The sequence below is a fragment of the Aotus nancymaae genome, unplaced genomic scaffold (assembly GCF_030222135.1).
Source record: "Aotus nancymaae isolate 86718 unplaced genomic scaffold, 86718_ANA_hifiasm-v0.15.2.pri h1tg000034l, whole genome shotgun sequence".
Classification (NCBI taxonomy): domain Eukaryota; kingdom Metazoa; phylum Chordata; class Mammalia; order Primates; family Aotidae; genus Aotus; species Aotus nancymaae.
This window is the reverse complement of record NW_026988448.1, coordinates 1,221,870-1,234,557: the sequence shown is the minus strand read 5'-3', so window position 1 is coordinate 1,234,557 and position 12,688 is coordinate 1,221,870. Positions and strand designations below refer to the sequence as shown.

The window sequence follows — 12,688 nt, the reverse complement described above, 5'->3', positions numbered from 1 at the left end:
GTCACCCGAAGCCCCCTCCTGATGCCGTCCTGGTGCGAGGGTCTGCACGGGAATTCGGGGCGCAGGTTGGGCCCGAGCGTCCGGGCGGCCGTGGCGCGAAGGCGCAGGATCAGCTCTTTGAGAACTGAGCGCCTGTGGAGTTCGGAAAAGGGCGCAGGTGGTTATTTTAATTAAAGCAGCTGTGTGTAAAGAGATCTCGGACCTCTGTAAGAGATTCGGTAGGTTAGGAACGAACGAGGGCTGTAGAAATGCCCGGGCTCCCACACCTCCCGTCCGTTCTGTGCTCGGAGGGCGGGAGCCTGGACCCCCAGGGCTCCTGAATAATGCCCCACTGGCCTTTCACCCTGCGTGGTAACTACCAGGCTGGATCTTCCTAACTCGAGCCAAAAGGCAAGTTTCTGGTTTGCTTGGTCACTAAAAGAAAAATTTCGATCTTTTCTAATCAGAAGGGAGTAATTTTCTAAAATTATTCGTATATACATAGAAAAAAAAAACCCAGAAGGAAATGCACAGGCTTTTATCAGTGGTACTTCTCGAGTAAAAGAGAATTCATCTTTTTTTGTATTTCTAAATTTTCTATATTTTACACACACTGCTATGTACCACTGGCCGGGGTATTATCTCTACAGCTTCCAGTTTGGGATTACTGTCTTGTGTTTACCGACTTATCTTTTAAGACAGTGGTCTCTTTAGCAGTCACTTGCCACAGCTTTTTCACCTAGTCTTAGATGCATTAGAATCTCACTAAAAAAATGAGTTTATGCTCCCAGACTTGTGTGCACGTGCATTCATGGATTTCCCTGGGGATATCCAATAACATTGGTTATCTCCCAGGGTTGGCACAGCAGGAAGAGGAGGTAGGGATAAGAAACTTTATTATTTCTTCATTGTTTAAATGTTTTGCATTGTATTGCTTTTGTAACTAAAAAAAGTTAAAACAATTTATATTAGTGCATGTAGGCTAAGTGCTGTAGCAATTCACCCCAATAGAAATGTTGCATGTTTCTCGCTCACAGGTTCCTATGTAGCTGTTTCTAGTCAGACCATTCCTTTTCCTTTGGGCAGTTCTCTGACAGCTGCAGCCGAGACCTCTTACATCTTGTGGTTGTCTTCCCTCGGCCCTCTTGAATTCTCTGCATTTAGCCAGGGGTGGGGAAAGAAGAGAGTCAGTGCAGGAGGGATTTAAGGGCCTGGCACTCAGCCACATGGCTGCACCTAATTGCAAGGGAAGCTAAGGAATGTAATTTAGTTCTGTGTCTAGAAGGAAAGGAAAGTGGCTTAGTGAAAAAGGAGCAGCACTTGCCCTAGTCTCTCTTCCAAATATTTGCTTCACTCTTGATCCCCCAAGGGGGACACTTTGTCAAGGTGCCCAGTGCAACACAGAGCATTTCCCAGGATTACACAGTTCTCTACGTCAGGCCTGGCTGTGGTTCCTCATGGTCCAGAGATCTATGGACTAAGAAGACAAAGTAGTTGCTCTCCCCACCAGAGTGCAGTGCCTTAAATGTGACCATGGTTTTTGTAACCATTCCCCTTTCGGAAAAGGGAGACACTGGCAGACACTGGTGTACAGCAGTTTTGAAGTGATGCTGGGGTGGACGTGGGAGGAGTTTCCCAACTAGACCCTGATTCAGCTGTCTAGGAGGAATTCCTTTGTCCATTGTTCTTTTTTCTTTCCGTTGAGACAGGATCTCACTTGTTGTCCAGGTTGAAGTACAGTGGCACAGTCACAGCTCACTACAGCTTCAATTTCCCTGGCTCAAACCATTCTTCCACCTCAGCCTCCCCAGCTGCTGGGGCTACAGGCATGCACGCCTGGCTTTTTTTTTTTTTTTTTTGTAGAGACAGGGTCTCACTGTTGCCCAGGCTGGTCTTGAATTCCTGGGCTCAAGTTACCCTTCTGCCTTGACCTCACAAAGTGCTGGGATTGCTGGTGTGAGTCACTGTTCCTGGCCTGTTTTCTGAAGCCCTTGATTCTATCCTTGGTCTTTTTCCTCCATGATCTCATCTGATGTGGCTGTGAGGATGCTGTCTTGGGGGGCTGCCGTAGTCCCCTCCTGGAGCCATGGCGGTGGGGACCAGGCAGTCAGCCCTGAGCTCACTGTGTGCCTTTATTTTGTTCTTTGCTTGGTATTACTTCTGCCTTGTGTCCTCAGAAGCATAACAGCCTCTGGTCTGTGTGTATCTTGTTAGCTCTGTGTGTGGGTGATGCCACTGTTGTTTTTCCTGTGTCTGCTGTTCAAGACTGACTCTTCTTTTGGTCTCCTAGGCGGCTGATACCCTGAGGTTGTGTGGAACTAAGGCTTGAGTGGGAAGGCAGCCATCCTAGGTCAGATATTTGCTGAAAGGCCAAGACCTGATGGTCCTTCGTCCCTCCCTGCGGCCTCTCAGGGCACTCAGGTTTCCCAGCGCTGTGGCCCCATGCTCTTTGCATTTTCTGTTCCTGTCCATTCCGCTTGCACATCAGCCAGTTCTCTAGTCCAGTTCTATGTGTTTGCTGCCAACCCTTAACTCTTTGCAATAATTTCCTGTAGGGCTACAGGATGAGTGAGCATGTGGTCAGTTTTTCACATTAGTAGAGGAAACATTATTACAGCTTACTGCAGTTCAGCCTGTTTGTCACTGCATAATATGAGTCTTGAGCTTCTCCCCTCCTGAATTTCTGTGCCCCATCAGTCACTAAGCAACATCCTACTTTTCACCAAAGCCTCCTGCTTTAAGGTACCTGCATCAGCCGAGGTAGGCTGACAGACGTGACCTGAACTTCGTGCTATAAATGTTTCTCTCTTGCTTGCACAACAGTCCAACCTGGTGTCCTGGTCACCTTTTAGTGGGAGCAGTGCAGGCTGCCAGGTGCCTCCGCCATGGCCCCTCTTCTCAGCTTTCGGAGCCCTCTGCCTCCAGCATGAAGAGTTGTGTACGGGCTGTGACAGGACCGTGCCTGCGCCTGTGTGGTGCACTTTCCAGACCAGAATTTGGTTCACAGCTGCCCTTGACTCCAGAGAGGATGGAAATGTGGTCCTGCCATGTTCTTAGTGGCTCCAGGGAGGAAGCAGAAAGAGCTTGGTGAAAACTGCCAGACCACAGAAATAGAAAAATGAATATTTTAACAAATAGAAAAATAACTTTTCACCCAAATGATTTTAGGGGCCGTCTGACCTCTGTTCAGTAGCAGGGGGGCAGGTGGGGTTCAGTTAGCTGCCCTGGACTCATGTCCTGGACACAGACACGTGTGTGTGTTGTGTTTGTGTGTCAGTGTATCACTGATAATGTTTATACCTGCACCAGATACTCCCTCACTCCTGTGTGTACCATCCTGCCATGGAGCAGGAGAGGTAGGCATTGAAGCTGAGAACACTGAGGAATGGAGGTGTGGGCAGCTGGGGAGGTGGGATGTCAGCTTGTGCACACTGGGGCCAGACCCAGAGATTCTGAGCGCAAGCTGGTGCTTCTTCCTGAAGGTGGCTTGTGTGTCCTGACAAGGCTTTCTTCCCTCCTTGGCTTCACACCATTGTTTCTGTAAACTCTTCACACTAGTGAGTTGTGAGTGTTACTTCTTTATTATTCACACATCAGGAAATTCAAGCACATTCATATTCTGTGTCTCTATTTTGGAAATAATTGCAGTGATATCAGACTCTGGGTGTCAGGAGATCGTTTTTTTGTTGTTTCTGCTTTTGTTTTAAGACATGAAGGGGTCCTGTGCTTCAGGCATGGCAGTCGTCTCCAGGTCTTTGGATTGTCTCTCTCGTAAGACCCTGGGCTCTCTGACCCCACACCTTTCACCAAACCCATTTGGATTGGACAGCTTTTCATATGTGTGCATGCATATGTGGGATTCCATGTGTGCATATTTGTGTACAGGTGTGTGTGAGATTTTGTGTGCGTCCATGCATGTGTGTGTATGTGATCTCTTGCCCCAGAACTGCCCATACCTTAACTTCTTCCTCGAGAGCTTCACTCTGCCATTCTTCCCAAGATCTAGCACCATCTCAACCCTTCGGTCACCCTGGCCTCTTGCTGTCGATTGCTTGTTCTAGTCTTGCCTCAGGGTTCAGTCCCGACAGGACACAGATCACTGGGTAGATGTGTGCGGGCTATCGTCATTTCGTTTCTACAGTTTTCATTTTGTAGGCATTTGTATTTGTTTGTTAACAGTGTGACAAATTACTGCAGATTTGGTGGTTTAAAACAGCACAAATGGATTATCTTACAGTTCTGGAGGTCACAAATCCAAAATGGGCCTCACTGTGCTAAAGTCAGGATGTCGTTGGGGCTGGCTCCTTCCAGAGGCTTTGGGGGAAAACTCCTTTTCGTGCCTTTTCCAGTTTCTAGAGGCCACAGACCTCAACTCCCGGCTCCTTTTTCTGTCTTGAGAGCTGGTGACCACGGCAGGTTGGTGCATGATCACCCCAACTTTTCTCTCTCTAGCTTAGTTAAGGAAAGTATTTACATTGAATATGCCCAGAGAATCCAGGATAATCTCTCTTCTGAAGCCCATCTGATTAGTAATATCAATTCCCTTGGCTGTGTAGCCTAATGTGTGCAGAGGTTCTGGGGATTAGCATGTGGACATCTCAGGGAGAGAGTAACTCTGTCACTATCATGCCCTGGGGTATTTAGACTCCTCATTGTTCAGCTCATGAGTATTATTTTATGTAATTGGTGCAAAAGGGCAATGCTGGGTGCTCTGTAATCATTTCAAAGTGAGAGAAACAAGATGGCTTTCTGAGTGTGACCCTTTAAAATTGACACACTATGGATTAGAGACGTATGAGTGTGACCCTTTAAAACGGACACACTGTGGATTAGAGACGTGTGAGTGTGACCCTTTAAAACGGACACTCTGTGGATTAGAGACGTGTGAGTGTGACCCTTTAAAACGGACACTCTGTGGATTAGAGACGTGTGAGTGTGACCCTTTAAAACGGACACTCTGTGGATTAGAGACGTGTGAGTGTGACCCTTTAAAACGGACACACTGTGGATTAGAGACGTGTGAGTGTGACCCTTTAAAACGGACACACTGTGGATTAGAGACGTGTGAGTGTGACCCTTTAAAACGGACACTCTGTGGATTAGAGACGTGTGAGTGTGACCCTTTAAAACGGACACTCTGTGGATTAGAGACGTGTGAGTGTGACCCTTTAAAACGGACACACTGTGGATTAGAGACGTGTGAGTGTGACCCTTTAAAACGGACACTCTGTGGATTAGAGACGTGTGAGTGTGACCCTTTAAAATGGACACTGTGGATTAGAGACGTGTGAGTGTGACCCTTTAAAACGGACACTCTGTGGATTAGAGACGTGTGAGTGTGACCCTTTAAAACGGACACTCTGTGGATTAGAGACGTGTGAGTGTGACCCTTTAAAACGGACACTCTGTGGATTAGAGACGTGTGAGTGTGACCCTTTAAAACGGACACTCTGTGGATTAGAGACGTGTGAGTGTGACCCTTTAAAACGGACACTGTGGATTAGAGACGTATGAGTGTGACCCTTTAAAACGGACACTCTGTGGATTAGAGATGTATGAGTGTGACCCTTTAAAACGGACACTCTGTGGATTAGAGACGTATGAGTGTGACCCTTTAAAACGGACACTCTGTGGATTAGAGACGTGTGAGTGTGACCCTTTAAAACGGACACACTGTGGATTAGAGACGTATATTTCTTCCACAGTTACTTGGAAGAAATTTTGGTGCGGTTCCTGGAGGAAGCCATAACTGTTTCAGCATTTGACATAATGTATCCGAAACAGAATCTATGTTTCTCCCCTGCCAAACCTGTTCTTCCCCAGCTCAGTAAGTGGGAAGCTCTTGTTGCTCAGGCCAGAAATCTAGGAGCCACTCCTGATTCCTCAAATCCCTCTTCAGCAACCAACCCATATTGGCTTCTGTTGGTCCCAGCTCAGAAATAACCTGGTGTCCAGTTGTTTAAACCCTGCCCGTAGGCTCCAGCACCAATGATCTTTTGAAAAATAAGTTTTAAATTTGTAGATATTTATTTCATTAAAGTTTTTGTTTATCTTTCTTGATCTTTTTATGTATCTAAACATTAGTATATATTTAAACAAGCATAGACAATTGTTATTTTTGTTGTCTCAGCATCCACCTCCTCTTTTGGCGAAGGCACCTGGATTTCCTCTGGGCTACCACCCTTCTCCCTCTGCTGGCCAGGACTCAGTGGAGACGTTTGTGTCCCAGGCCCGACTTGTGGCAACATTTCATCTTTCTGATCACATGATTGATTCAAAGATAGAAAGTTTCTCAGACTGGCCCAAACTCATGAGAAATGTTCAGGGATCCATGAAAAGAGTTGCTTTCTTCCCCAGTGCCCTGGAACACAGGAGCCCATGGACGGATTCTGCTGGCCGTCGTTTTGCCACCACGTAGGAAGGAACAGTGAGCAGCACCTAGACAGGAGGAGCTGAGGGTGGGGGAGACGAGGGGTTGGTCTTGACGGTGTCAGTGAAGCTGCTGTTGCCAATCAGGTGCAGATTTTTCTTTCTTTCTTTTTAAGATAGGAGTTTCACTCTTGCTGCCCACGCTGAAATGCAGTGGCGCGAGCTCCGCTCATTGTAACCTCCGCATCCCTAGTTCAAGTGATTCTCCTGCCTCAGCCTCCCGAGTAGCTGGGATTACAGGCATGCGCCACCACGCCCAGCTAATTGTTTTGTATTTTTAGTAGAGAAGGGGTTTCTCCATGTCGATCAGGCTGGTCTCGAACTCCTGACCTCAGGTGATTTGCCTGCCTTGACCTCCCAAAGCGTTGGGATTACAGGTGTGAACCACTGAGCCCTGACATGTGCAGACTTTTAAATTACATTTTAACCCCCTTTTCTTTCAGTTGAATTAGGCTGAGCTTGCTTTCTCTTCTGAGACACAAAGTAAACTTATTTTTCAATGTCATTTTTTAAAACATCTGCCTTGTGTTCCACTCAGTGTAAGAACCGTTGCTACATTTCATATTATAATCAATGTTATGATGGACAACCTTGAAGAAATACATTTTGGGAAAGGTAAAATGATTTACTTCTTATAAATTTAGAATTATTTTAGAATAAAAATAGAATTTTTGATTGCCAGATAGTTTATGTCAGTTTATTCTCTTTCCAGCAGTGTATGAGGAAATGTTTCTATGTGTGTGCATTGATGTTTTTTTTTCCAGGGAGAGGAGATAGTTTACTGAAAGCTATTCAGTTACAGAGTAGGGAATCCTCAGGAAGCAAGTAGAGGAACACACTATCTTTCTTAGAAGGGTTTTAATACTATCTACGTAAAGACTAGACTGAGCTGTGCCTACGTGCAGGTGAGCTGACAGCATGACACAATTTATTATTCTCTTGATTTACAGAAAACTATCCTTGACATATTAGTGCCTAAGTATGTCAAAGCGTAACTATACTTATCTTGAAAGCATATATTGTTATGTGTACTGAGACATCTGGACTTTCTGTTGCAGGAATTACCACGCTGGTTCCTTAGCTGTAACCATCTTAGGACCATGGATTGTGACTGGCAAGGAATGTGCCTTGTTAGTCTCAAGTTGGAGTTGACTTTAAAATGGGGTCACTGTAGCTCTCCTGGGCTCCTGTTTCCCTAATAGCATGAGCTCAGGAGTTCGAGGCCACATTGAGCTATGATTATAATACTGCTGCCCAGCCTGGGCAGCAGCAAGACACCATCTTAAAAAAATATTTAATAGACTTTTGTTATTCTTAATGTAGCATTTAAAAAAATTTACTTTAAGTTCTGGGATACATAAGCAGAAGTGCAGGTTTGTTACTTCGGTATACATGTGCCATGGTGGTATGCTGCACCTTTCAACCCATCATCTAGGTTTTAAGCACTGCCTGCATTACGTATTTGTTCTAATGCTCTCGCTCCCCTCCCCCACCACTCCCCTGACAGGCCCTGGCATGTGATGTTCCCCTCCCTGTGTCCATGTGTTCTCATTGTTCAGCACCCACTTAGGAGTGAGAACATGTGGTATTTGGTTTTCTGTTTCTGCGTTAGCTTGCTGAGGATGATGGCTTCCAGCTTCATCCATGTTCCTGCAAAGGACATGAACTCATTCTTTTTCATGACTGCATAATATTCCATGGTGTATATGTGCCACATTTTCTTTATCCAGTCTATCATTCATGGGCATTTGGGTTGGTTCCAAGTCTTTGTTACTGTAAATAGTGCTGTAATACTCATATGTGTGCATGTGTCTTTATAGTAGAATGATTTATAATCCTTTGGGTATATACCCAGTAACGGGATTGCTGGGTCAGATAGTATTTCCGGTTCTAGATTCTTGAAGAGTAGCGACACTGTCTTCCACAATGGTTGATGTAATTTACACTCCCACCAACACTGTAAAAGCGTTCCTATTTCTCCACAGCCTTGCCGGCATCTGTTGTTTCCTTTTTTTTTTTTTTTGAGACGGAATCTCACTCTAGTCACCAGTCACCCAGACTGGAGTGCAGTGGCACAGTCTTGGCTCACTGCATCCTCTGCCTCCCAGATTCAAGTGATTCTCTTACCTCAGCCTCCTGAGTAGATGGGATTACAGGCATGTGCCACCACGTCTGGCTAATTTTTAGTAGAGACTGTGTTTCACCATGTTGGTCAAGCTGGTCTCAAACTCCTGACCTCGTGATCCACCCATCTTGGCCTCCGAAAGTGCTGGGATGACAGGTGTGAGCCACCATGCCTGGCTGTTTCCTGACTTTTTAATTTATTTTTATTTTTTATTTTTTTAAAAATTTATTTATTATACTTTAAGTTCTGGGGTACAAGTTCAGTTCTTGCAGGTTTGTTACATAGGTATACACAATTCATGGTGGTTGTTTACTGCATCCATCGCCCCGTTATCTACATGAGGAATTTCTCCTAATGCTATCCATCCCCAATACACCTGCCCCCTGCTATTCCTTCCCTAGCCTCCAGCCCCAGGCCCCGGTGTGTGATGTTCCCTCCCTGTGTCCATGTGTTCTCATTGTTCAACACCCACTTATGAGTGAGAACATGCGATGTTTGGTTTTCTGTTCTTGTATCAGTATACTGAGAATGATGGTTTCCAGTTTCATCCGTGTCCCTGCAAAGGACATGAATTCATCCTTATGGATACGTAGTATTCCATGGTGTATATGTGCCACATTTTCTTTATCCAGTCTATCATTGATGGGCATTTCCGTTGATTCCAAGTCTTTGCTATTGTGAACAGTGCTGCAATAAACATACATGTGCATATGTCTTTATAATACAATGATTTATAATCCTTTGGGTATATACTCAGTAATGGGATTTCTGGGTCAAATGATACTTCTATTTCTAAATCCTTGAGGAATCACCACACTGTCTTCCACTGGTTGAATTAATTTACACTCCCACCAACAGTGTAAAAACATTCCTATTTTTCCACATCCTCTCCAGCATCTGTCGTCTCCTGATTTTTTAATGATTGCCATTCTAAGTGGCGTGAGGTGGTATTGAAATGTGGTTTTGATTTGAATTTCTCTAATGACCAGTGATGATGAGCATTTTTTCATATGTTTGTTGGCTACCTAAATGTCTCCTTTTGAAAAGTGTCTGTTCATATCCTTTGCCCACTTTTTGATGGGTTTGTTTTATTCTTGTAAATTTGTTTAAGTTCTCTGTAGATTCTGCATATCAGCCCTTTGTCAGATGGGTAGATTACAAAAATTTTTTCCCATTCTGTTGGTTGCTGGTTCACTCTATTGATAGTTTCTTTTGCTGTGCAGAAGCTTTAAGTTTAATTCGATCCCATTTGTCTATTTTGGCTTTTGTTGCCATTGCTTTTGGTGTTTTAGTCATGAAGTCCTTGCCTGTGCCTATGTCCTGAATGGCACTGCTAGGTTTTCTTATAGAGTTTTTATGGTGTTAGGTCTCATGTTTAAATCTTTAATCCATCTAGAATTAATTTTTGTAAAAGGTGTAAGGAAGGGAACCAGTTTCAGCTTTCTGCATATGGCTAGCCAGTTTTCCAAACACCATTTATTAAATAGGGAATCCTTTCCCCATTGTTTGTTTTTGTCAGGTTTGTCAAAGATCAATCGGTTGTAATTGTGTGGCGTTATTTCTGAGGCCTCTGTTCTGTTCCATTGGTCCGTATCTCTATTTTGGTACCAGTACCATGCTTTTTTGATTACAGTAATCAAGGTAGCGTGATGCCTCCAGCTTTGTTTCTTTGCTTAGGATTTTCTTGGCTATGTGGGCAATTTTTTTGGTTCCACATGAAGTTTAAGGTCGTTTTTTCCAATTCCATGAAGAAAGTAATCGGTAGCTTGATGGGGATACCATTGAATCTATAAATTATTTGGGCAGTATGGCCATTTTCACGATACTGATTCTTCGGCATGGAATGTTTTTCCATTGTTTGTGTCCTCTCTTACTTCCTTCAGCAGTTGTTTATAGTTCTCCTTGAATAGGTTCTTCACATCCCTTGTTAGTTGTATTCCTAGGTATTTTATTCTCTTTGTAGCACTTGTGAATGGGAGTTCACTCATGATTTGGCTCTCTGTTTATCTATTATTGGTGTATAGGAATGCTTGCAATTTTTGCATGTTGGTTTTTTAACCTGAGACTTTGGTGAAGTTGCTTATCAGCTTAAGGAAATTCTGAGCTGAAATGAAGGGGTTTTCTAAATATACAATCATGTCATCCGCAAACAGTGACAGTTTGACGTTCTCTCTTCCTATTCGAATACCTTTGTTTCTTTCTCTTGCCCGATGGCCCTAGCCAGAACTTCCAATACTATGTTGAATAGGAGTGGTAAGAGAGGGCATCCTTGTCTTGTGCCAGTTTTCAAAGGGAATGCTTCCAGTTTTTGCCCATTCAGTATGATATTGGTTGTTGGTTTGTCATAAATAGCTCTTATTATTTTGAGATACAATACATCAATGCCTAGTTTATTGAGAGTTTTTAGCATATAGGGCTGTTGAATTTTGTCAAAGGCCTTTTCTGTCTATTAAGATAATCATGTGGTTTTTGTCTTTGGTTCTGTTTATGTGGTGGATTACGTTTATAGATTTACGGATGTTGAACCAGCCTTGCATCCCTGGGATGAAGCTGACTTGATCATGATGGATAAGCTTTTTGATGTGCTGTTGGATTTGGTTTGCCAGTATTTTATTGAAGATTTTTGCATCAATGTTCATCAGGGATATTGGCCTGAAATTTTCTTTTTTAGTTGCGTCTCTGCCAGGTTTTGGTATCAGGATGGTGTTGGTCTCCTAAAATGAGGTAGGGAGGATTCCCTCTTTTTGTATTCTTTGGAATAGTTTCAGAAGGAATGGTACCAGCTCCTCTTTGTACCTGTGGTAGAATTTTGCTGTGAACCCATCTGGTCCTGGACTTCTTTGGTTGGTAGGCTATTAATTGCTGCCTTAACTTCAGACCTTGTTATTGGTCTATTCAGGAATTCAACTTCTTCCTGGTTTACTCTTGGAATGGTGTAAGTGTCCAGGAATTTATCCATTTCTTCTAGATTTACTGGTTTATTTGCTTAGAAGAGTTTGTAGTAATCTCTGATAGTAGTTTGTATTTCTGTGGGATCAGTGGTGATATCCCTTTTATTATTTTTTATTGTATCTATTTGCTGCTTCTCTCTTTTTTTTTATTAGTCTGGCTAGTGTTCTATTTTGTTGATGTTTTCAAAAAACCAGCTCCTGGATTTATTGATTTTTTTGGAGGGTTTTTTTGTGTCTCTGTCTCCTTCAGTTCTGCTCTGATCTTAGTTATTTCTTGTCTCCTGCTGACTTTTGAATTTGTTTGATCTTGCTCCTCTAGTTATTTTAATCTTGACGTTAGGGTGTCAATTTTATATATTTCCTTGCTTCTCTGGCGGGCATTTAGTGCTATGAATTTCCCTCTACACACTGCTTTAAATGTGTCCCAGAGATTCTGTTACATTGTGTCTTCATTCTCATTGGTTTTGAAGAACATCTTTATTTCTGCCTTCATTTCATTATTTATCTGGTAGTCATTCAGGAGCAGGTTGTTCAGTTTCCATGTAGTTGTGGGTTTTTGAGTGAGTTTCTTAATCCTGAGTTCTAATTTGATTGCACTGTGGTCTGAGAGACTGTTATGATTTCTATTCTTTTGCTGAGGAGTGTTTTACTTCCAATTATGTGGTCAATTTTAGAATCAGTGTAATGTGGTGCTGAGAAGAATGTATATTCTGTGACTTGAGGTGGAGAGTTCTGTAGATGTCTATTAAGTCCACTTGGTCCAGATCTGAGTTCAAGTCCTGGATATCCTTGTTAATTTTCTGTCTTGTTGATCTGTCTGGTATTGACAGTGGGATGTTAAAGCCTCCCACTATTACTGTTTGGGAGTCTAAGTCTCTTTGTAGGTCATGAAGAACTTGCTTTATGTATCTGAGTGCTGCTGTATTGGGTGCATATATATTTAGGATCGTTAGCTCTCCTTGTTGCATTGATCCTTTTACCATTATGTAGTGCCCTTTGTCTCTTTTGATCTTTGTTGGTTTAAAGTCTGTTTAATCAGAGACTAGGATTGCAGCCTCTCCTTTTTTTTTTTTTTTTGCTCTCCATTTACTTGATAAATCTTCCTCCATCCCTTTATTTTGAGCCTGTGTCTTTGCAGGTAAGATGGGATTCCTGAATACAGCACACCAGTGGGTCTTGATTTTTATCCAATTTGCCAGTCTGT

General features: G+C 43.3%; 1 protein-coding gene across 1 annotated transcript in view; it reads left to right on the top strand.

Annotated features, from left to right (window-relative positions):
- The first annotated feature begins 50 nt into the window (after positions 1 to 50).
- The window catches only part of WDR27 (WD repeat domain 27), a 161,828-nt gene continuing 149,190 nt past the window's right edge, over positions 51 to 12,688 (top strand). Inside the window, exon 1 of the mRNA XM_064384087.1 lies at positions 51 to 218. The gene's annotated coding sequence lies outside the window, so the exon portion shown is untranslated. The remainder of the gene's footprint in view (positions 219 to 12,688) is intronic.